A 26,864-nucleotide genomic window follows, 5' to 3' on the forward strand; every position below is an offset into this window, starting at 1 on the left:
GAGAGAGAGAGTGCACAGATGCTCAAATATTTCTCTACTTTCCGTTTCTGACTACCTGTTCTGGCAGCAGTTTCAAGAAAGAGGGAGGACAGAGTCAGGCATCCAGCTGCTTTCAATAAACCCTGGCAGCACAGGTACTGATTACCTAAACAATAAAAATGTTCAAAAAGCTTATTTTTTTGTTGTTTTTGTTTGGAGGGGAGGGGTGGGGAGGATTTCAAACTGTGAAATAGGTGAGAGCATGCACTAATGTTCCCATCTCCCCCTCTTGAGCACAAATTTAGTGATCAGGATAAAGACCTTAATTATTAAAGCAGAGACTATTTAAGGGAAAAAAAAAAAAAAAAAAAAAAGCTGTGATGTATTTTATTGAAAAGACATTACTTAGAAGTGGGTATTATATATATATATTATATACATATATATATAAATATATATACAAAGGGAAATTCAAAGCTACATAGAAAATACATGTATCTTATGTATTTTCTAGAAAGATTAGTTTCCTCAGACTGTAGGCTGAATGCCATAATATAGATTTTATCTTGAACTGTTGGGTGATATTTATCTTGAGTGTAACTCTCTGAAGTCAAAAAGAAAATACATATGCAGTTACATTTTGAAATGTTTTTGCCCAGGATTGTATATAACATCACCTACCTCATATATTCAATTGAAATCACATTAAATAGTGATGTACATATAGTAACTGTTTAGTAATTATCCTTTTTTTTTTTTGTGCATACATATTAATGGTCAATGAGATTCAGAGATTAGTAGGTCAAATGTCTATCCTTTTCTTCTGAACAGGTTGCAGATACGTTTTGTAGCCATGATAATGACTCCCTTCAACATTTCTCCAAGTAACACCTTTTGAAGTATTATATGTTTCTTAACTGGATAAATCTCCCAATTAAAACACAGTTAATTAATTTACATCAAATGGAGTAGTATATAGTTTTAGCTGATACATAAAAAGCAGAACAGCACATAAACAAGATGTGTTGCTGGATTTAATGATTAGCCACTGCTCAGTGAATCAACACAATCACTATCTGTTAAGCTTACAGTTCACCAGATCATTTGCTTTTAAGAACAGCTTTGTCATTCTCATGCACGGCTGCACCTGTTTTCTACCTGCAGTGTTCAGTGAGTGCCTGCTCCTTCTGTCACAATGTCTATGAAATGAAGAAACATCTGTCTGTCAACAGTGGAAACAAGCAGATGATCAATGTTTTCTGTAAAAAGCTGAAAAAAATCTCTGGGAAAGAACAGTTCTGTAGAAGTGGTAATTCTTATCAGACAATCAAAAAGACATTCTTCCGTAAGTCATCTGAATGATGTTTGCTTAAAGATTCACAGCAGGCTACTTGAACAGGTATGGACCAATCTTCCTAAGGGCTTGCCCTCTCCTCCCCATTACTCATCAATACTTTTTCATTTACATTCAGTCCCAACAACTTTTTTATGCTTTTGTTGACTTGATCACCATCCAGACAGAAAACTCTTCAACTCAGACATCAAACTATGTTCTTGTACTAATGGCTAAACAGCTCTCTCAGCCAGTGCATTTCCCAGACACAGAAATAGCTTTGGTTTGACAATTTCCTCCAAAGTATTCTTTAAGTGATTTTCTGAGCTCTTACTTCAGACCAGAGGAGCTTTAAAGCTGATGAAGTCAAAATGAAGTCAAATCCAGCGTGGTAGATACACTATTTCTAAGCCATAAGGATAAGAACTTAGATCTACTCTGAGTGGTGATCTCACTGATCAGCCATGCAGGCTGCTGCTCCCTCCTTAGAGATGGAGCATGTACTTCACGAGATGGATCATGTATGAATTCTAAGAACAGAATAAGACTACGAAAGTGGTTTCACCTGACCAAACTATAAGGAGTCAGTGAGTCTGAGCTGGTTAGAAAGTCACAAATTCAGTAAAAAAGTTACTGTACTTGAGCCAAACATTGCCCAAAACTGTTCACACAGGAAAGAGCTATGGGAATTTTGCTGCCTGTATCACTAACTTTAGTCTGCCCTGTCTCTCTTTCTCCTTTGCAACTCATTTATTGCACTTCCAAATATATCAGTGTCTTTTTGTTTTCTTGTCCAAGCCTTTATAACACAGCATCTGATAACCTAACACCTTAAAAGAGAGCAATAACCTTTTTTTTCCTCCAAACTAAATGATGGAGGTCTTCAAAATGTCAGGTGGTTACACACACACACACAAAAAAAGAAAATCCTATTCTCCCCTATTGTCCCTGTGTGACAATAGGAATCAATGCACTGCTACCTATTTAAATAAGAATGTCATCTTTTTCAGTTGTTTATTCAGGATCAAAGAGGTTTTGTTGAAAACTAACTAACCTAGGCAATAATATATGTTTATCTCTAGTCTTAGTTTAGTTATTTGTAATATTTTTGCTGTGCTATCTCTTTGAATTATTTTTCTATCCTTCACCTGACTAATAATGAATTGTTCCAATTTTTATTGAAAGCATATTATTTTTTCTTTCAAGCACTGTCAGAATAAAAGTCTTTTGCAGTTATGCATATATCAGTCAAATCATGCTTTCAGCAGCACTATAAAAACACTACTTTCCATTTTTGTTGAAAGCAAGCATACTGCATTACTGAATCATACAGAAAACATGGAAAATAAGTGTGTTATGATAAAAATCATTAAAGCAGGAGAATGAAAGGGGACAGGGTTATAGAAGCATAGACATATTTATAATGAATTCATACATATGTGACATATGATCTAATCTTGCAACCTTTATTCACAGAAGTAATCTTACTGAAGTCTAAAGGAGTACTCACATAAAAAATACAGGATTAACCCTGAAAGTCTGCAAGAAATATACTTATTTTTTTCTGCTATAAGAACAAATATTGCATCATAAAACAAATGATGTCCAGATGAGTAAAATAGCTTAGCAACAGGATAATCTTATAGAAGACTTACAGGCACATCCATAGTGATGACAGATAATAGGACCTGAGGAGAGACTATTACAGACAATTTGGAATGTAGCATCTGAGTCTCCTCCCAGTTGTTAAAGATAATATTGTCAGATCCCACAAGAAGATTAGTCCGTATCTAAAGGGATTTACTACTGATATTATAATATCACCATCAGAGAGAATTAATTTTTGGAATAAAGGAGAAAATAAATAATTTAAAAAGTGACTTAAAAGCACCTCTATCTGCCACTAATAAGAGAAAAATAAATGGATGATCTATCCATAGATGAATATATGAATAAGCTTATTACAGGCTGCTGTATTATGTAAATGCATCCAGAAACAAAGAAGAACGTGAAGAACCAAACAAGTTTGGACACAGATGTTGTACTTTTAAATAAATAAACATGAGTTTTTCATTTACTAAGCCCACACAATGATAATTTTAAACAGATAGGTTTGTTCTATCTGTAAGCTTTCTGTGGGACCATGCTACAGGGCTGATTCTGATCTGGATCAACATGCTTAACTTTGCTCACCAGGCCATAAGCCATGCAAATGGGCAAATGGAGCACAGGGTTGGCTCCCAGGGGAGCCTTCCTCTATGCATTTGTATTCAGTACTGTAGTATGACTAGCTGAAAAATATTAGATAAAGAAATAACATTTATATATAACATTTCTATATATGTAACATTCGTATATATAACATATATATAATATTTATATATCTTTAACATATATGATTTTTTATTATTATTATTTTTTATTTTTACTCTAGAATTGGTGAGGAAACTATGCAAACTATATCAGACCTATATTAATGATTTTATCTCCACAGTCCCACAATCCCTTTATGAAGCGTTTCACTGTGATATATTCATTTAAAGAACAAATCAAATATTCCACCCTGATGGTGTAAAAAACATAATCAGAGAGTTGTGCAGAATGTGTGGTTGATTGAAAAGGAAGAAAATGTGTAGTATGTCGAGTATCTGGAAATGGGAAATAAGGATAAGTGTGTAATTATCATCATTCTGTCAAAACATACTGAAGTTTACACATAAGATTCATCTGGCTGGAGCTTATTACAGACATGAGGAGTAGGGGACAATAATTTATTGATCCAAAAAATATAACTATGGATTAGAGTCTGTTTTCTTCTCTCTGCTTTGAAAAAAAAATGCATTTGAAGATATTTGTTATGTTTGCAATGAAAGTTAGCTATGTTTCTGTGAGGTACATTTAGATTCATTTTCAGAAGAAATAATTTATTCAACAAATTTCAACTCTTCTGTTATACACAAATTTTATGGGACCAGAATGACCTCACAATAGATTTATTAATCAAAATTATTTGGCTATTTCCTTATTGTGGTGGTGTACTCCTCCTGCCCTGCTCCAACCTGACCTTTCACCCATACCCTTGCTTGGGAATAACCATCAATGGCAGCCATGATAAATGCATATGGTTGTTTTAGCAAAACCAGACTCAAGGTGGATTTGGGAAAGGTAGATCCAAGGGCTAATGGTGCATGCACCAACCAAACATGGCTGATATACAAATATGACGTGATAATAATCATCTTAGCCCGTAAATACCCCTATTTACGGCCCAGAGCCCACTGAGTTCTCCTGTACTGCAGTGGGCTTCATGACAGGATCTTCCCCTTGAGCATGGACCCCTCTCAAGGTTACTTCTTGACATCAAGAGATTCCTTACCTCAGACAGATACTTGGTATGTGATCAATAACTAGCTTGCTGAAACTTTGCAAATAATTTGCTAAGCATGGTGAAACTTTGTAATCTTTGCTAAGTGATAAGATAAGGATTGATTTGATATAATCCTTTAGGCATAAACTGTTGAATCTGGGATTGGGATAGGATCTGGTCACATCTAGACTCCTTGGAGTTAGGATGGCAAAAGGGACTACTCCATTCATGAGGTACCTCATTACTTGTGAAGCAAGGGGTCTTCCTGACACTTTTAATCTGAACCTGTCATCTACGCAGTTAATAATTAAGTGACCTTGCCATCACAAATCTTGTTAATGCTGAGTTTACCATAAGAACTTTCTAAAATATCTGTCTTCTTCATGATTAATCTTTGCTAAATCACTATTTTCTTCAATAAATACACTGTTGCTTCCCTTTTACAAGTGAAGTGCATAATTACTTTTGTGATGCTTATGAATTCTGCTTTTCCTACAGATCAGTCCTGCTTTATTACAAATGGTTAATGTGTCTGCACCATATTATTAACTCTATTTTCTATTATATCTATGTTAAACTTATGTCTAACCTTGTATGAAGATATCCCATTGTATTCTAGACATCTACCCTGTACAAGTTTGAAAAAGTGCTTGAAAATTTTTGGAAAGGCAGTCTCCAAGCAACCCCAAGGACTGCTTCTTGACTCAAATCCAGTTGAGAATATGTGGTGCATCAAGTCAAATACAACTTTTATAGCTAGTGACAACTAGGTAAAAGCATGCACAGGCTTAATATTATCCAAACACCCTGATTCTCCGGCTGAAATAATCAGACATTTGCAGCTTTGTTGACTGGGAACAACCTTTGGCATAAAGATATAACAAGATTTGAATTCCTATTTCTGAAGACATTGTAAACAGTCAATCTACTCTACATCATTAAAGCCTAGATGGGAGCAGCATCCTAGCATTGTCTGCATCTATGATTTTATGTTTGTAGACATCCCATGTTAAGCTTACAAAAGTAGGAACAAAAAAACAGGCTCTCGGGACACATCACAAATAAACATATAAAGCTCAGTGAACACTTGCCTCATAACAACATAGCAGCAATACAACTCTCATAACTTCATGCTTGCAGCTTTCCTGAATAAAATGCTCCTTATTTTATAGCTCCATGGTTTTTGTTTTCTTCTTGTTGGTTGCTTTTTTACCCCCCCTCGCCTTTTTTCACTGTTGTGTTCACCATCTTGCTACTACACCACCAATAAAAATAAACAGTAAAAAACTGCTGTTTTCAGTTCTCCCCTCTCCAATCTTGTCACTCCCTCTTTAACCAGAGCAGTCTGCCTCAATCTCTGCTGATAGCAATGTTTGGCCTGGCATTCCACCTGCAGTAGGAACCACATGAATGGTTTTCTCACATAACAACCCATTCCTTCTCATGCACCCAATTCCCATCCTGGACAGCATCCCATGAATACATAGTAATAGCATATTACCATCCCATGGTAATAGCATATCAGAATAAATCATGGGGCAAAAGGTCAAAATGGATTTTAGCATATGGAAATAGTATTAAAATGTATATACTCATAATGATCAAAGCTGACAGCTGGACTTTTCTTAGAGTGCAAGAGCTAAGAGCTCTCTATCCCCATTTGTAAGAAGTCAAGCAGGGAAGGCAGAAAGCATGGCTCAGTCTGCTGGTCAAACTGAGATGTAAGAAGGAAATGCACAGGCAGTGGAAGCAGGGACATGTGGCCTGGGAAGAGTACACGGATGCTGTCTGGATGTGTATGGATGGGATCAGGAAAGCCAAGGCGCAAATATAACTGAATTTGGTAAGGGATATGATGATTGACAAGAAAGGATTCTGTTGGTACACTGTCCAGAAAAGAAAGGCCAAGGAGTGTGTACCCCTTCTGATAAAGAAGAAGAGAGGACTGGTAACAGCAAATATAGAGAAGGCTGAGAAACTCAACAACCGCTTTGCCTCAGTCTTCACTTCCAGTCAGGCTTCCCACAGCTCTCATTTCCCTGAACCTGTAGATGAGGGCTGGGAGAGCAAAGTCCCTCCCACTATAAGTGAAGAGCAGGTTCAAGGCCACTTGATGAAACTGAACAAGTCTATGGGGCCCGATGACATGCATCCCAGGGAACTGGCTGATGTAGCTGTCAAGCCACTCTCCATCATATTTGAAAAGTGCTGACAGTCAAGTGAAGTCCCTAATGACTGGAAAAAGTGAAACATCACTTTTTTTTTTTTTAAATGTAGAAAGGAAGACCTGAGAACTACAGACCAGTGAGCATCACATCTGTGCCTGGAAAGGTCACGGAACAGATCCTCCTGGAAACAAAGTTAAGTCACATGCAAGACAGGGACATGATACGAGACAGCCAGCATGGTTTTACCACGAGGAAATCATGCCTGGCTAGCTTGGTGCCCTTCTATGATGGAGTGACTGCATCAGTTGACAAGGGAAGACTGTCCAATGTTATCTAACTGGAAGGCCTTTGACGCGGTCCCACACAACATCCTTATCTCTAAATTACAAAGAGATGGATTTAAAGGGTGGACCATCTAGTGGATAAGGAATTGGCTGGATGGCCACATCCAGAGTTGCAGTCAATGGCTCTATATCCAGGTGGAGGCCAGTGATAAGCGGTGTCTCTTAGGGGGTCCATCCTGGGACCAGAACTGATATCTTTATCTATGAGATAGACAGTAGGATTAAGTGCACCCTCAGCAAGCTTGCAGATGATGCCAAGCTGAGTGGTGCAGTAGATACAACAGAGGAAAGGGATGCCATCCAAAGGACAAGCTTGAGAAGTGGTCTCATGTGAACTTAATAAGATTCAGTAAGTCCAAGTGCGAGGTGCTGCACATGTGTCAGGGCAATCTCAGATATGAGCACAGACTGGGTGGATAACTCATTGAGAGCAGTCCTGCACAGAAGTACTTGGGGGTTCTGGTGGATAAAAATCTTAACAAGAGCCAGCAGTGCATGCTTGTAGCCCACAAGGCCAACTGCATCCTGGACTGCATCAACAGAGGGATGGCTAGTAGGTCGAGAGAGGGGATTGTGCCTCTCTACTCTGCCCTCATGAGGCTTCAACTGGACTGCTGTGTCCAGGCCTGGGGACCCCAGCACAAGTAGGATGTGGATGTGTTAGAATGGGTCCAGAGGAGAACCACAAAGATGATCAGAGGGCTGGAGGGTCTTTCCTATGAAGACAGGCTGAGTGATCTGGGGTTGTTCAGCCTGAAGAAAAGGTGGCTCTGGGGAAACCTGATTGCAGCCTTTCAGCACTTAAAAGGGGCTTATAAAAAAGATGGAAAGTGACTGTTACACTGACAGACAGGGGTGGAAAAAGGGGGAATTGATTTAAATTAAAAGAGGCAAGATTTAGTTCAGAAAAATTCTTCACTCAGGTGTAGTGAGGCACTAGAACAGGTTGCCCAGCAAAGGTGTGGTGTCCCCATCCCTGGAGGTGTTCAAGACCAGGCTGGATGAGGCCTTGGGCAACCTGGTCTGGTGGGTGGCACAGGGGTTGGAACTAGGTGATCTTTAAGGTCACTTCCAACCCAAGCCATTCTAAGAATATTAGGAAGAAGTTTACTAAGTGACATGTTCTCTTTGAATATGGAAATTTCTTTATATTGGTGTGTCATTAAAGACCTGGAGAAAAAACAACTAAACAGAACATTATAAATAAATATCCATAGAATAGAAATACATTACATACATCTATTCCACAATTTGAAACACAAATTTACAGAAGTTACAGGGAATATTGGTATTAGAAACATATGGTTGGATGAAGTTTCTATAACATCAGTTTCAGTTCCCACAATGATAAGAAACCATGTAGATAAATATTTTGTACAGCCAAATGTATGGAACATAACACAAACTAAAAATTTTTCCCCAAATGCTTTGCTAAACTTTAATCTGTAATAAAATCACAGAATCTGTAACTGTTATAGAACAAAAATATCAGGAAAGCCATTGTCACATGCTAAGAAACACACACGGAGTGGAACCACAGATCCTCAAATTCCTGGTTGTCAGAACCAGCTTTTACTCTTCATGCTCTGGCTAAAATCTAACAACACATTACAGAACAGAAATATATTTTCCACACCAGAGTGTCTTAAGTGACTAATGTAGCTTTGGAATTTTCTGGGAGGAACAGGTTATAAATTACATAGCATTATAGTAATTCACATCATTAATTTTTATATTTATTAATTCACATAAATTAATTAATTATCCTTTGGAGTATTTTTATGGTTTCTGTAAATAGTTGTGTGGCCTGGTAATCCATCACAAAAGATTTACTGTGTCGGTTTATTTGTGGAATGCTTAGCTGAAGCAGCACTCAATATCATAGTGACAAATCGAGAAAAAAAAACACCCTTCAAAAAAAGTGCGTGTTAGAAACATTTCCTTTAAGTTTTCTGTACAGACAAAATAGTAGTGCATAACAGAACTACAAATAAAATAAAATAATAGTAATTTGCATAAACAGGTATAACGTTTCAACAAAAAATGCATATAATAAACTTCAGGTATTATTCCTAAATCCTGTATTTTATGAGAAAAAAATCTCAAAATCAGAAAAGTTGTGTGGGGACTTGATGCTAGTCATCTGAATGGCCAACTTAAAATGAGAAATTTGTTCCTTTCACATAAGAAACCAATATTGCAGTTCAAACTGGTGTTGGATCATATTGAAAAAAAATCTTTAGAAAATCAGACATCATTTCATAAAACTGCAGAGGACTTTCTTTTCTAAAAAAGAAAAAAAAATATTTACAGATAGCTTAAAATAGGTGCATCTGGTACTTTTGGGAAGGTTAAATTCCATTCACAGTTCCTTTCCCTGACAAATCAATCTTGCCAGCTTGGTATTTTATACAGTGGGTACTGTATTTTGTAAAGTATATGAGAGTGGCATGCTGCAAACGGTTTTCACATCATCAAATAAACTAATCATTATTTAAGTCAGTTCCTGCAGGTTGGCACTTGAAACTTGTTTTTGTTTTGGGTTGCAGTTGAAACCTCTCTGTAACAAGTATAAAGAAAAATCTTATTTAAGTCTTTCCTGAATCTTAGGTTGGAAAGCCTGGTATTCTACTGTTAAGAGTTTAGTTTTGGCTTAATGGTGAGCAACAGTTTATGACTGAGGATATGGAAAATCCTGCAACTAGTCAGACTTTTTAGATACCCAGCTAATCATTTGTGAAATACAAGCATAGTGAAATTAATTGTCTGGAAATCTCATCTGAACATATTAGCTGCTTTTTATTTCCAGACAGCTAAAATTGTTAAATCATTTAGAATTTGCATCTTCATCTCATTTGTGTATATGTACATAAACATGTGTATCTTGTATGTATATGTTACTATACACATATCTTTAGCTTCATAAAATCAGTACAAATGATGTAAAATCATAATAGCAATGTTTTGCATGCATTCCACAAGGGATAAATAGCAACAAATACACACAACTGTGGAGAATTAAGCACCAATAATGAAAAATAAGCCGTGATTAATTTCAGTGGTTTCAGCTGTAATTATTTTATTTATTTGTTTTAAAATTAAAAATCTTACCTTCTAATCTTAGCTGTGAACTAAATAATGATGTTAATAGGATCGCAGAAATCAAATTTATCTCTCATTTTACCCCCAATTCTCATTTACATGAACTTAGAAGTCCTGCCAGAATGATGAACATTTTATATTAAACACAATTAAAATGACCACTTTGGTAATGTAAACTTTCAAATGTTCTCAGTTCTGCATTTTTAAACATGCTCTGACCTGTTAGTTTGTCTGCATTGCCACCTGGAGGACCTCATGGAAAAATCAGGTCGATTTCCTTGGGTGAGATTCTGTGTTAAGGCTCTGGGAGTTCAAGCAGCCTCATACTGCAGAAAGAGACCCTTTCTGGTTCCCTGCTGCCCCTGGCTGAGGGAGAACTGAAGCACTCCAAAGAGTGCCTTGGACATGTCTAGCTAGCCAAGCAGATTAGCAGTGAACCATGTAGATAGGAGATATCCTTCTCACTTCCCCTTCCCTCTGCACTGTCTCTTTTCTTGTACTTGTTGGATTACTAATTGTTATATTACTATACACATTAGTATTTATATTACATTAATTGTCTTAATTATATAGGCCTGACAATATCTTGCAGTTAACTACAATTTATGCATGTTGAATAAACTGAAGAAAAGAGGACATAGCTCCTTGAAAGCTGCTGAAAGTAAAAATGAGAAGTTAAGGTCTCCGGTCCAGCTGGAACTACCTAACATAATGAAAAATAACTAGAAAAATTCAGTCAAGAACTTGGTTCTCTGAAAAAGAAAGGAAAAAAAAAAAAAAAAAAAAAAAAAAAAAAAAAACACAACACAACCTGATGGGAGACTGACAAATGGTTGCCTTTTGAAACTAGTTCTTAGTCTGAGGCCTTAGACTTATGCAACAACCTAGAACAAGTGAGCACACTATCCAAGAGCATCAGTGATTTGTAGAATTTTGCATCTCTAGGTAAAATGAAACTTCAAAAACGTGCTGCAGAACACACTCAGGTAAGATGTCGTATTTGAGAAGGATGCTACTTTGCATGATTGTAAAGACAAATCCTACATAAAGCTAAAGCAAAATGTTTACTCAAAAGTAATGCAAATAGAAGGACTTCACAAAAAGTTACAGAATAATATGTGATAACAAGAGACAATTTTTTTTTTTAACCGAAACTGCCATATTTGCAAAAAAGCAAAGCATTTCAGAAAAGGCTTTTCCTATATGTCCCGTGAAAGAACATAATACTCCAGACGTATTTTGGTTGAACAAGCTTAGCTGGTCAAGAAGATAGTTGTGAATCACGGCCGATCAGTCACCCCACAGATCCAAGCCATGCTGTATTTGTGAAAGGAGTATGTGCTACCCAACACTCTGAGACAAGGCTGCTGCAATAGGGAAGAAAGTGTTTCAGGAGGAGGAGAAGGATCAGTACAAGTGAAGAATTTTCCATCAGAATTCTCCAGGAGATAACTACAGGTAGTGGTGGAATTGTAGTCACTGAAACCAGTTGCCCAGAAAGGCTGTGGAGTCTCCTTCTCTGAAGATATTCAAAACTTGCCTGGATGCCATCTTGCACAATATGCTTTAGGTGATCCTATTTGGCAGGGGTTTGTACTAGATGACCTTCAGAGGTCCAACTTCCACAATTCTGTGATTTTGAGTATTACTCTGAATAAAGAAATCTCTTATTAACCTTAAGCTGGACACTTGTACATAGTGTGATACCAGACGTCTGGAAGGAAAAAATTAAGTCTTATTGAACATGGATTTAGACCTCTTGCTATATACTGTGGGTGACTGTGAACTAGATGAAACAGAGCAAAATCTTGGAAAGTCAGAACAGAAGTCTTCAGCAGAAAACAGACAACCTGTTATAAGTAGGAAAACATGTCATACTCTAGGTAGCATTGAAAGTTTCAGAAGAATAGTTGTGACAAAGGAAAGGGAGACGGGAATCAGACAGGAAAAATCCCGAAGGTATTAAAATAACAAGAAAGATTTATCTCCAAAATGTGGAGAGACCACATGAAATTACTAGCAGAGTGTTACTATGGAAGTTACCTCTTCCGCAAGAGGGCATTTTTTTGGCTGCCGTTCATAGTGTCTGTGCATGAAGAACCTCCCTGTGGCTTGGTGAGAGGCCTGTAAGGACACTTTCTGTTGCTCTTAACCAAAGTGGAGTATATTTGGTTCTTGATCCTATCTGTTTTCCAAAACTAACAGGGAGAGATACTGTTACTATGGCCAAAACCTGGTACCTGCATTGGAGCGCATAGGTTGCATCTACACCAGTTCTCTTGGGAGACAAATCACTAGTTGGAAGTGAGTGCTGCCAAGCTCCTCATACTTCCACTATGTCTAAAGAAGAGAGAATTAATTTGGATGTAAAAGTTTGTATCAAATACTTAGCTAATTAACTGTCAGTGTAAGCATACCATTTCTTTATAGCAAAGACTCTGATTGATGGATGCAGGAGAAATTATTCTCAAATATTCTGTAGTCTTAAAGGATGATGGATGCAATATAGAACATGAAGAATAAAAAATAAGAAAACGTCCATGCTCTGACAGAAAAAAAAAAAATAAAAATTCAGACGATGGAGGTGAGCAGGAGAGATGTAGCACAGAATAAAGATTACAGCCCCCACGAAACAGTAAGAGACAAACCAAGTTTATCATTCTTTAGTTTGCTGTAACTATTAATCTGGTTTAGTATTATGCTGGATCCTCCTTATATTTCTTCTACAGATTTCTACACAGGAAATTAAAGTCTGTACTTACTGTATGTCTGTTACTTAACTGTAACTGTCAGGATTCTGTTAAAGTCTCTCTCTTTAGCAAAAGAGTGATAAAAAATAACAAACCAATAAGCTGTTTGAGACAGATGTGGTGAAGGATTGATTTGGAGGCCAGAGATTATTACTTACTGACGCAAACAACCTTTTTTTTTTTAAAAAAAAAAAAAAGTAGCATACAATAAGGGGACAGAGAAGCAGAGTTGGGAGGATCCCTGAGGAAAGCTTATACACTGGCTAGAGAGAGAGGAGAGAATAATGGGAAGGGGGAAAAAAGGAAGAAAAGGAAAAAGGAAAGAAGACAGAAGAGAGGCTACATGGCATGAACAGGAAATAAAAAGACAAATAGACAAAAGGAAGGAAAATTAAGAAAAGAAGAAATAATAACAGAGAAATAACATAGAAAATGGAAGATGATGAGAGAACTAAAAAAAAGTAATAGTTCATTCTAAAGGTGTGCACCCATTAAACAATAAGTAGATTAAAATGAAAAAAAAAAAAAAGATACTATCTTTACGTAATGCACATGTATTTCTGCTGTTACCCTTCCAGAAAAAGGGGTTTTCTGGTGTTTAATAAGGTGCAAGTGTATAATGTGGCTATGCAATCACCCAGCAGCAGATGTAGCCATTATTAGTGCTGTCCTTCTGTCTGCACATGGGTTACTGCAGGATGCTCTAACCTTTTTTTGTTGTTGTTATTTATTTGTTTGGTTGGTTTTTGCAAGAGCAGCAGTTTGTCTGCCATTTCACAAAACAAATTTCATTTGCTAGAAAAAGGGTTAAATTTAATGCAGCCAGACAGCTGAGCAGCTGCTTTCATGATTTAAATAAAAACAAGCTGAAATCCTTGCTGTCAGCTCAGTGATATATGACTTGTAATGGGATGTTTCCAACCTTTTCTTCCATATGGTCGCCTACGTTAGGTAATACACACAGACTACAGTGCAACCAGCTTCCCAGAAAACATCTGGGGCCCATTCCTGCTCTGTTAGCTTCAGTGTTGCCTCCCACAAACACAGATGATTCATAGGACAACATCCCTTTGGTTAAGGATCAAATTAGGACATTTCATTGATAATTTTATCATGTGTCCCTACTGGAGTTATGGGAAAATGGAACTCATTCAAAAAAAGAGTTTCTCCACACATATCTTTACTCTCCTATCTGTAGTTGATAAAGTTAAGATTTCAGAAACAGATTTTAATGACTGCTTAGGAAGAGGGGGGCTGAGGGAGGGGGGGAAGGACTAGCCTATCTCCTGTGAGGAATGCATTTCCGTTTGATTTCATCTTCTCTCTTGCCTAATTTTAGAGCACTCTCCCCTCCCCCTTAAAAATGTGTTTGCTGACAGGAAAATCATAACATAATACTTTTTTTCTGGAAGCTGAAATCAAAACCAATTTCTTTTATTGATAAGAGATTAGGATCTGCTGTAAGAAATTTGTTTCATCTGTTAAAAAATATAATTGAATAAAGAGAAAATGGACAGCCTGCCTTGGAACTCATGCAGTGATACAGGTTTACTGCTAGAGGTCCTGTTAAGAAAAGACAACGTTGGCAAATACCAACCTACAACTTCTCTGGATTAAGTCCTCCAGCCATTCAGTAAACTGTTTAATTATCTGTTTTCAAGAATTAATGCCTTGGATATCTATTTGTTCTATTGGTATCTATTAGTTTAGTTTTTGTGGTCATACTTTTGAACATAAACAACTGACAATGCTGGTATTTATGCAGCAATTCACTGATTTGCACAGCTGGTTGCCAACACCAATCAGTGGTCTTGTGTGAACATCTTTAAATCATATTTTCCAAAACAGTTCAAATTCAATATTAGTTGCTTTGGTGTGATGCATCACCCCATTATTATGAATTACAACATTTTTTAAAAAAAAAAAAAAGCAAAACAAACAAACAAACAAAAAAAAAACAAGAAAAAACAACACAAAGCATGACCCTTTCTGTCTATTCAGATTTCAAAATGTTATTTTTCCTCTCAGAATTTTAGTGAGTGACATAATGCGCATAAGAAAGGTAATTTAATTAGTTGATTATTATTAAATAATAAGACAGCAGCTTGCAATTGCATAGCTAGCTTCATTTAATATTGAAGCTTAACACTATTGTTTCAGTAAGTCAAAATTATATAAAAATGCCCAACAAAAATTAAGAACTTTTCAGAATGAGTTTTTAAAACAAACAAACAAACAAACAAAACTTTTCTTTAGCACATTTATATTCTGCCTGGGTACTAATATACCATTAAAATGTTTAAAAGAAAGGATCAGATTTTTGTCCACTCCTTATTCCAGGGATAAAATAACAGAAAGCATAAAATGACAATAGTTTCCTAGGGACAGAATCGCACTAACACTACATTGTGTTTCGAGAATCACACAGCTACTTTAGGATAGTACTGGGCCACTAACATATATATCAGGACAATCTGCTAGCACTGTGGAGATGCTGGGTCATGATCCTGCCCATAAGGAAACAAGAGACTGACTACTATAACGCAGAGTGGATGTAACTAGAGGCAGGCCTTCGTAACCTGAGCCTTTCAAGACTTTCTAAATCATGCTGGGGCTGGCGGTACTGGTGCCGGTGCAGACCAGAGTCAGTGCTAACAAAGACTTACAGCTGCCCGTGTCCAAGCTGCCAGTTCCATGATGTGCTCAAAGGATATGCAGCACACATTCTCACTCAGTGCGTAACTAGGATTTACAGAAAGAAAAATCAAGGGCTGCCTTTGTTTCAGAAAGTCTGGTTGCATTTTTTGTGCAAAGAGCCGCTGGTGCTTTTGTTTTACTGACACTTAGAAATTGCTGAACAGCTCAAATTGTGATTGGTTGTGCTATAAAATCTGCCATCTGACACCATAGGATGTTCTGGAGAGGTAAAAAAAAATAAAATAAAAAAAAAATTACATGAAAGAACAGAAGGAAGGTTTGTTAGAAAGCTGTTACTTGTAATTTACTTAAGTCATTTTTCCTCCCATTGACTCACTCAAACTCAACTCTTGTCTCACTCTTCTGTCAACTCAGTGTTATGCTGACTTGTTGGCAAACAGAGAAACTCAAATTTACCAACTCATAATCAGCAGCTCAACAAATTGTTTAAAATGATGTTGACTAATGATAGGTATTATAGACAAGCTCTTTTCAGGTTTAAGATAAAGACTATCAGAACTTTTCATGTCATTTAGACTACTGCAAGTAGTAGTATTCATGGCAGTCCTTTACCTTCCAACTGTGAAGAAAGATATTTCACTTTCTGTCTAATAAATCATTCACTGTTGAAGACTAAACGTAATTTAAATCACTTCATCTTTTTCTGTATGCAATGTTAATTTTTAGCTCTTCATGAATGCACCTTTCATACTAATAAACCACAATATTATAGAAAAAAAAGTGTAAAAATATAAAGTTTGAGTGTTTGTTACAAAATTCTAGTACTCATACTATTGAGATAAGTATTATCTACACCAGAAGTGACATGTTGACATATGGAATGTCAACATGATGCACAGAGAAATTCTTCCCAGTGAGTGTATCCTCCAGTGCATCAAATGTAAGGCTCCTGTATCTGGAGAAGTAAAGTGGAAGAGATAGAAAGCAGAGTGACCATACCATTAGCAGTGGAAGTATCAAAAAGAAACTGATCAACTTTCACAGTATACCAGGAGATCCCTGAGTCAATGTTCATTCCTACATTGCTGATGCTTGGGAACCACAAATCCCTTAAAATTCCACAGAAATAAAGTGGTTGGACCAAGGCAAAGAGGTCTTGGATTAAAAGAAAGCGTGATCTCAGAAAAAATAGCTCAAAAACCTCTTCCTTTTATTCTTACTCAGGAACAGATTAGAGAGTCTCTGTCTCAAAAAGCATAGAGGACAAGTAAGAGGACGTGATAAATACTAATCTACCTGCTGAAACTCAGATATGCTTACACCAATATATTTGTGGCCATCATCTTCAGCTTCCTTTACAGCTGCCTCGGTGACTGAAAAGCTGCCTCAGTGACTTATGGTGAACATCATGCAATTTCATGTCACTTCTACTTTAAGAACCTGAGTAAAATAATATTAACCTAAAGTCTAGATTTTATGCTATTATTTATATTATATTATTAATATAATTAATATGTTATATGGTTATTGTTATATTGTTATTCTTATATTATTGTTAATATGTTAATATTAAATGTTAATATTATTTTACTCAGGTTCTTGAAGTTTAAATTGTAAATTTTAATTTTAAAGTTTTTTACAGCTTGATAACTAAAGATAGTGGTAAGGCATTTTAGCTCCCAAAGCTGAAAGCATAAAAGGGTTTAGGATTTAGAACATTCAGTTCTAATTATGAAAAATAAAATCATCTTCAAATTTCAAAAAGGTCTTTATAACATATTAAAATGGTAGTCATTCTAAGACAGAGATATATTTAAGCTTCTGTTTTTCATTTCTCAATATTGTTTAATTATTTTACCCAATTTTTTTCCTTTTCATCTTTTCACTTATTGTTATATTATTGCATTATTCCTAGGAATCAGCCATGACAGAAGGCTAGAAGAAATACAAAATCTAAATTAAAAAAGAGAAACAAACAACAACAACAAATACTAGAATGATGAAATAACAAACAATGAAAACACAGATATGAACTTTTCTAATAGTACTTAATGGTAAAAAGCCAAGACAGTGGAACTGCATTTAAAGCACAAAAAGATGCATTCAGGTAATTGAATGTATACAAAGCAAAACGCGTAACAAAAAGACCTACTTTATTTTCCGCATAATAGGATATGTAAGGTACCATATATAGAGAACTTTTCTAAGTTTCTAAATTTCTAAGACAATTTAACCTATTTAACCAATGACCTAGCTTGAATGAAGAAATACTCTCGTGAGGCAGAAAGCTTTTCCATGAAGAAAAATATCTATCTGAAGGGTATCTGAAAGACCATTTAACTCAAAGAGGAATGATAAGCATGTCATTCTCAGAAATATATATACATCTGCAATTCTTTAAGATTCAACTACATGCACATAAGCACATGCAAAACGTGAAGCAGATGAAAGATTCAGAATGTACAAAAGTAACCAGAAGGACCAGCAAACTAGAGAAAGTTCCCTTTCTCTCGTGAAAACTAAAAGTTCCACTGGACTAAGCCCTGAACTGACTCATGTCTGCAGTCCCACCCTCCTTAATGACACAATTCACAGAGGTAACAGGGGACCAGGAACAGCAGCTTCTGAACACTCTTCTTAATTTCTTATTATTGTACGCTGAGGTAAGCAACTGAAGTGAAGAAATGTAAAAATATTCTTCTCCTAGAATAATGAGTTCCAGCAACTTTTTTTCATCTGCTTAACAGAGACTATGGTGCAAGGGATTTTGGCAGGAAGAGAGTTACCTAATCTGAAACATTCTGTTCCTGCCTGAAATGATTATGAGGATACTCACAGGCTATATTCCTTCATTTCTAATCCTTGAGATAATTATTTTCTTCATAAGAACGGATTTTGTTTTTGAAGGCAAAGATCTGTTTAGCATGATTTGTCCTATCATTAACAAAGCTCTCAAACTTTATATACAATATAGATATTTTTCATAGTTTAAAGAATTTCAGAGATAACCATAACTCCCTGCATTAACCTTTGGACTTCCCAGCCCTGAAAAGTAATTTATGAAACACCCAGGGCCACAGTAACTTCACTGTCCCATAAACTGGTCTCAAAAGGTATATGTACAGCCAGTTAAAAAGAATATAGTTCAAGACATGCTGGACACATTCCCTTCTCTTTGGTCACCACATCTTCATTAACAGGGTTGAGGTTTTGAAGGTGGCCTTGAGTCATTTGCATTGATCCATTGAATCAATACATTTTTTCAATGATGTTTTATTTGCGCTGGTGAAGTTCGAAAGAGTAGCAATTTTCAGTAAACGTTTAAGTGTTAATTACTCTGTTGTACTGAAGTTCATTATAGCAGCCTAATTATCAGATAGATTCTTTATTTTCCCCATCTTACATTTACCTCCCAACATAGATATTTTCTTACTGGTGCCCTTCAACATATAATATTGCAACCAAAATCCAGAGTACATAATTGATTTTCCTTAGCAAGGTTAAGCATAATGATTCTTATTTCAAGGGAAACAAATGCAATAGAAAATATTACCATTAAAATGCTATTCACTAATAATATATATTAATAGTGATAAATTACCTGCCTTACAACCAAGTAAACAAGACAAACTGAGTACATATCCTGAAGCCTGGGAGTTCATAGCACTGTTGGGTGGAGAGACCAGTATACTGATGGGAGGGAACAGAGTCAGGGGCATAGTAGATAATTTGTGTCTGGGGAGGAGATGTACAGGATTTTTTATTTTTGGAATATTTCTTGAGGATGGGAAAAGACTTCAGCAACAGGAAGGTTAGAAGGAAACAGCAGGCAGATAGGTATGGAATAATATTATTGAAGAAGGTTTATGCAACAGATCCAGGATTGAACTCAAGTTTGCTTGGGGAGTTTTGTTGGTCAAGTTAGAAGTTAAGGGCATAGTCCTGCCAGAAATAATATGCTTTAGTGAGAGGAAAAGAACAGAAGACATGGGCACTTTTCTCCAGTGCCTCAGAGAACTTTTAACAATTACAACTGGTCATAAAGAAACAAAATCTTTTAAACATTTTTGATTTTTTTAAATAAAAGAGTTCTGCCTTTTATGGACAATAATGGGAACTAGAAGCCAAACACCTGAAGCCATTTACACCTTCAGATACCCTGCCTGAGTTGTTCAGATTCCATAAGAAGCACACGAATGTTTAAAACTATCAAAGCAAAACAAACAAACAAAAACAACATTCATTAAAACAGGTAGGTAGACAGATGAGCGAGACATAAGCTGCTCAATAGAGACTGGTTTTCTTCTTAAAGATATAAAAGCAAAGAAAAATCTTTCTTATCCTTAATATTTTCAATTCTGAACTCTCTTTTGGATCTGAGTGGCTAAAAAAGGCTACTCACTTTAAACAAAGCGTTGGAGATTATTGTACCGTCTTTATGTTGTATCTGAACTTAACTGGTATACATTTAAAAGCTGAAATGTTGGTACTTTAGCCACCTCCCCAGGTCGCCAACTCCTAAGCTTTATGGACAGCTGTCCTCACAACATTAAGCATGATCAAGGGCTGAGGGCAAGTGAAGAGTTTTGTTCTAATGCAGAAGCTGGATGTAGTTGCATGAAAAGCAGTCTGATTCTTAAGTCTATTTGTGAAAATATTTCTGGTGATATTGTGTACATGAACATATTTAAAAGCATTTAGACATCTGATAAAAATATCTTGAAGTTAGGCATAATGCCTTTCCACACATTATATTTTCTTAAATTGAAAAGAGAACTAGTCATTTAGAAAGCAGTGACAATTACACTAGCATCCAAAATTTACCACATATGCACAATCATCTGCCTAGAAGTTAAGCTGAAATCTTTTAGGTACATTTCAGAGAAAAAAAAAAATAAATCAGGGTGTAAGAAAAAAAAAAAAAAAAAAAAAACCATAGGCTTAATTCCGCACAATAATTTATTGAAAATAAAACAAATATAAGCAAACATCTTTATAAAGAAAAAATGTTAGTCAACTTTGAGTTGATTGAGTTTTTGCAAACCAATTAAAAGTTTAATGTTTTAAAAAGCCTAAGACTGGAAGTAGATTGTCTATTTTATTTTAAGCAGTGGTAATTTCTGTAACTCAGGGGTACTGAGGAGGTAGCTAGCGTAACTCAAATCTGAATGCAAAGTGTATTGTAGAAGCTCTATTTTGCATTTAAGACACTAAAATAATATAAACTGTATGACTGTTACATGGTGGAATTTGGCTCAGAATCTAAAAAAGAAACTCTCTCCATAATATAAAATAAAGGATATCATATTTAAATAAGTTTAAGCTGTTTTCAGTCTATTCTATTTTACTCAAGAAAGCATTTTTGCTCTAACACAACATAAAGAACTATATTTAAATAAGTTTAAGATGTCATCCAGTCCATTCTGTCTTCCTTTAAAAATACATAATTCAACTGTCAATGAAGACAATTATAATGCTTCTCAAAGTTCCCATCAATAAGAATAATGAAAATACTGTTCCTATAAGACCTATCCAGAGAGGAAAAAAACACTACATTCTAACATGATAGACAGACAAAATTGCCTGTAAGAGTAAAATTAAAGGAGGAAGCAATATGATAGCTTCACAGGTTTTATACCATAATTAAATGCCAAATCAAATACATCTCATACTTTTCCAATCTGCCATTTTCAGATACCTAGAATAATATGACTCAGCAGTGTCACCTTTAGCAGTTAAAAAAAAAGTAAAAAAATAATTATTAACTCCTCCACACTCTCTCCCATACAATATTTTTTCTGTACCTTCTTTGTTAGCAGGTAGTCACGATTTGAAATCACAGTGCATTTTGTTACTCTGCCTGGCATGAGAATCTTATTATCATTCTCTGTATCATAGACTCTTGTAAGATTAACTCCTTCACCTCCAAAAATAAATAAATAAATAAAGTTCTTCTAAGATTAAGATACAGGGTATTCTTATTAACAACTTAATACCTCATAAGGCATCTTGCATTTTATATTCACATCCTATATGTCACATACCTTACAGTAATGTCATGACACTTTTAGGCTACAGCAATAAAGAACCTTTTAGAGCACTGAGGTGCTTTCTAAGAAGAAAAAAGGGTATGTTCTAATGGCACAAAATTAGTTCTACTGAAAGCAGAATATGCAGAACCTGGGGAGAACCCATCACAGCTGCTAGGCTCAGCCACATGAACTCAATGGATCATCATCATCTCCCTCTCATTCACTGCCATTTCTTCTTTTAAAGCCTAGCCACAAACCACCCCTAATCTTTCGTATGCACAATGAAATCAGCCTTTGTCCTTCCTTTACTTGTTTGCAAGGTGTATGTCCTATGCAGTACTTTCACTTTGTGATATGCATGCAATGCAACATCAGGTAACCTAAATATTCAATCGTCCTCTGGATTATTTATTTATTTATTTTTAGCTTTAGCAGAAACAGCATTTGCAACATTTCTTTCTCCTCAGGCCTCTGAGTTCGAAAAAAGTTGTCATAATACAGCAAGAAACCGTGAGAGAGCAGTGGACTATGATACGAGTCTCATCTTAAAAAACAATCAAACAAACAGAGTATTCTCAACAAGAAAAAAAAAAAAAAAAGCAAAAAAAAAAAAAGCAAGTTTGAGAGGAAAAGTTCTTTTTAGTGAAATGAATCTAAATCCTAAAGAACTGTTTTACTACCTCTATGCCTTGTGACTAGGAGCTTTTTACCTTGATTATAGTGAGTGGGGAGGAAAAAGAAAAAGCAATTGATTACTAACGTACTAATGTTTTTATCTGTGAGACTGAGTCAATACAGACATAAACTGTAGGAATTTATGGTGGTTGTGTGCTAACCTAAACAGTGTAGGCGAGAATTTTTTCCTGACATGAAAGAAACTGATTTAGGTGCTCCATTAATGCCACTGGACATGATAGTCCTGTAAGTCGGTGATTAGGGACAATTCTGATGATTCTGAACAAATATTAATTCAGAATGGGCATGTACAGATGCTTTGAGACTTACACAGAAGAATATGTCTGAATTAAAATGCAGTAACCCTCCCTACAAAACAAACAAACAAAACAAAAAAAGAACTTCTGCAGGCAGTTAGTGTGTCTGCAGTTCGTGATTTAAGAAACAATATGCACTTTTCTCATCTTCAGATTAAGGAATGCTTTATAGGCATCTTTAAAAACCAGAATGAACAAGGAAACTCAAAGGATTATATTAAAAAAATCCACCATCCCAGAAGAGGTATGGGACCTTCTGCTGCACTGCTAGAACTCCGGTCATTTGGAAATAGTTTGATAGACTGAATGATGTATTAGAAAGAAACATGGATTTATTTCATGCTCCTGCAGCGCTGAAACAGAGAATGGTTTTGTTAAGTAGGTGATTTTTCTACTCTAAAAGCCCAGTTTCATACCGAAAAAGGACCCATTTATGAACTCAGTTATACAGTCACAGACTCATTTCCTGTCTTTATATTTCCAGTTTGCTTTCAAAGTTATTCCCTTCTGCAATTTGCCTTTTAAAGGAATAAACTGCTATTGAAATTGTGGGGGCAGAAAAAAAAAAAAATCACATTTCCTCCAATGCACTTGTGAATTTCATTATATGTGAAAAGCAGTTTTTAGCTGCAGAAGCCAATATTGCTTAGAGGAAGTCGAGTGGAGGGGCAACTGGAGGTGAAAGGCTAGTGTATACTTTCTGTGACCTGTCAAGCTGAAGCATACGCATATGATGTAGGCCACTTGCAATGGAGTGAACCTAAAAAAGGTGGGAAGTTCTCCTGGTGTCAAGGGAAAAGCCTTAGAGAATTAGCTGAAAACATTTGCAACAAATTGGCAAAGTCATTTGAGTTCGATTTATGTCTTCTGTTTCAAAGTGGGTCAAGAATTCCCTACACCCTGTACATCTAATTTCCTTTCTCTTTAACTAAAAAAGGGCATTGATAGGAGTGTGAGGGAAGAGGAACAAAGTAGGAGGTAGTGAGTTTTCTGAAGGTAGAAAACTATCCACTAGAAAAGAGAAAACCTTCCCAAACACAAAATTTGTGGATGATAATTCAGACCACAAAAACTCAAACAAAAATAACTTCCCCCAAAAAGACTTTTTTACAGAATGCTAAACTTCAAAAATATTAAATTTTCAAATTATTCCACTGGTACTAAGTTCACTGCTAAAATATCAGAGATTCAATTTTATATCAGAAAGAGCAAAGAAGCAGCATCCTAAATTTCCACAAATTCTTTAATTAATTATTATTTTTTTTTGGTAAGAACTATGTGGCAAATTATAATTAGCAGCATTGCCTTTTATTCTACTTCATTTGGAACATGAGAATTAGGGTAGCATAGTTTATTTGTTGTATTCAGTGTGCTTTGATTGACCTTTTATTGATTGATTAATATTTTCCTAATGACTGCCACAGATTCTTAAAGGATTCTTAAAGGCCAATTGTCAAATTTTCTAGTTTTTTTTCTCTGCATGAGAAAAAACATACATAAAATGCCTTACTGATCTTCAATTTGCAAAGGTGTGCATCTTATCCTGCAGATACAGTTTCTCCTCATGATATTTTCATTTCAGTTAATTTCAAAGAATAAGCTAAACAGAAGTTAATTGAAAGAGTAAAAACAAGTCCTGTCTCCACTTTATCATTATAATTCTATAGATATCTCTACCTGAAATAAACAATACAGCTCCTTCTGTGTTTCAGCTGTATGTATACTGACTTTGTTTGGTTTCCAAAACCATTTGGAACCTGAAATGCTTCATGCATACAACCTTAGGGAGAAATCCTCAAAAAAAAATAAAATTGAAATAGGAACTCAAGTCTGCAAATTTAAAAGTTTAGATTTGTATTTGCACCATCTTGATATTTTAATGCATATATTGTTTGCAGAGCAAGTATAGAAACCAGCAGATAAAAGACCTCCCTTAGCACATATGTTTTCACAATGCATCATACTTGATAGCTTCAACAAAGCTAGTTGTATTTTGACAAACTTCACCCACAGATACAGGTTCAGTGCATTTTATTTGTGACAAAATTGGATCATTTCTATTTGATTGACTATAACTGTATTATTAATGCTCAAATGTATGTCTGCAAATTATACGAACATTTTTTTTCCACTCAGAAGCAATGTTCAGGTGCCCAGAAAACTGATGGGGGTGAAACAAAGGCTACTCCTTGTAAACATCATCATTTTGGAGAAGTACAGGGTTGTTTCATTAATTGAGATGAAATACTCATAAGAGATGGGAATGTCCATAGTAGAGCCAGCTCAACCACTTGTTTGTTGACATATCCCCAGACCCAGTGAAGTTGAGCTTGGGGAACTGCTTCATAATGCATTTAGTGATGTGCAAAAGATGCTAAGCAAAAATAGTATCAGATTCCAACCTTAGAGAAAAAGAAAATGTGAGTCCTATACACACAAGAAAATAAAAAAGAGCATAAAAATCTTGAAAATAGGGCCAAAAGTGTCAGGTAATAGAGCAGCAGCATGCTTTCACAGATCTCTGACTACCATAGTCTTGGCCTAACTCCCAGCTTCAGAAGTTGGATCAAACTAACCATCATTTTGCCAAAGCTGATGGAAGCTCTAAAAATGTAAATCTGAGCTGCAGCATAAAAGTGAAAGAATATTTCTTGCCTTATACAATTTTTTCAAAGCACATAAATCTTAAAATTAAATGCTGGGACTCTGCTCTGTTTGGGCTATGCAGCAGCCAAAATAGGTAACCAAAATTAATGGAAATAGGGCAGTAAGCTTTTTCAGGATTATAATGTGATGCAAGTGTTGGGTGGAGTGATGACAAGTCTACTGCTCCTCTAGATATCTATTTCATTTTTCTGCACTCAGAAGTTGCACATAGTTGTTCCATCTAGAGAAACCAACAAATTCATGCATCTAGATTTTCATGAGACAGAACAATTTGTCAATCGACACCAGCACTAATTATCATTTACTAAATCCTCTCAACCAATCTTGTTTATATATGGATATATAATGTTGTATATGCATTAAAATATTAGGAAGCATAGTTTATGAAGGTAAATATCTTATAAATTAGAGGCTATTGATAAGCATGTGGAACCCAAAACCCTGTGGATTTTTTTAAAAAAGTTGGAAGGTTTAAAGTAGAAATGCAAAGTTGGTGGCTTACACTTACATGTGACTAAGGTGAGATACTAGGCTGAAAGAAAATTGCCTATTGCTGGGCAAATTTGACTTCTTTGTAACCTTCTGTGTCAAGTTATGGAAATACTAAGAAATGAAAGATGCCATACACAAGCATTTTGACAAGAAACATATAAGTGCATTAAGTGTGTTATATTATTGTGACATGAACATCATAGTTAAGTTATACAGAATAAATCTAAACTGTTTTGTTCAGTAACAGCAGGTTTTACAAGAACTAATACTTAATATAATGACTGTCTGAATTGGTAAACTGATCAAGACAATGTCAGCAAGACAGTTCTAAGATGTATATACGAAGCTATTTTTTATATTGTATATATATCAGATATCATAAGACATTATGTACACACACTATACATGGAAAATATTTGCATGTAACCCAATATACTATATACAAACCTTTTTTTTTATTTGGTTGTTTAAAGCAAAAGCGAATTTAAGAACGTGTCCATGTGAATACTTGTTTGCCTAGCATTATTCGCTTCAACCCTTGCCAATTCACTTCAAACTTGCCAATGAGTTATGATGTACTGCATCTTTTATAATTATAATTTACATCCATTTTAATTTGGTTTACAATTTTCCCCTCTTTCTTACACATTAAGTTCTGTCCTATCACTATTCTTCTGGCATGATGGGATGTTATGGGATGTAATGTTATGGTGAGCCTTAACAGGCATCTAGGTTTTATTGTAACAGCAACATTAATAACCTTGGATGGTGGTGTTAAATCAGTAAACTGACTTTAACTCTTCTTGTTATATGAGTCAATATATCAAAGGCTTGGGCTCATTTGTACCGAGTATGGTTTCCCAGAAGTAATGCCAGATTCCCTTGATCTTTTTTTATTATTTTTATTTTCCCTCCTTTTCCCCTTCTTTTCTCTGTGAATAGCTAGGTAAGGAATGAAATGCTGGCCCAGTTAAAACCTA

At 35.6% G+C, this 26,864-nt stretch overlaps 1 protein-coding gene and 1 long non-coding RNA gene across 4 annotated transcripts in view; one reads left to right on the forward strand and one right to left on the reverse strand.

The window, feature by feature from the left end:
• Nucleotides 1-26,864, reverse strand: part of AGMO (alkylglycerol monooxygenase) — a 250,511-nt gene that overhangs the window by 65,739 nt on the left and 157,908 nt on the right. The gene's annotated exons all lie outside the window — the stretch shown is intronic.
• On the forward strand, nt 796-25,786 carry LOC137852384 (uncharacterized). Its single transcript, XR_011093791.1, has 3 exons — nt 796-1,378; nt 11,239-11,279; nt 17,617-25,786. It is a non-coding gene; the product is annotated as an uncharacterized lncRNA (long non-coding RNA).

This window comes from Anas acuta, chromosome 2, assembly GCF_963932015.1.
Source record: "Anas acuta chromosome 2, bAnaAcu1.1, whole genome shotgun sequence".
In the NCBI taxonomy this organism is placed as follows: Eukaryota; Metazoa; Chordata; class Aves; order Anseriformes; family Anatidae; genus Anas; species Anas acuta.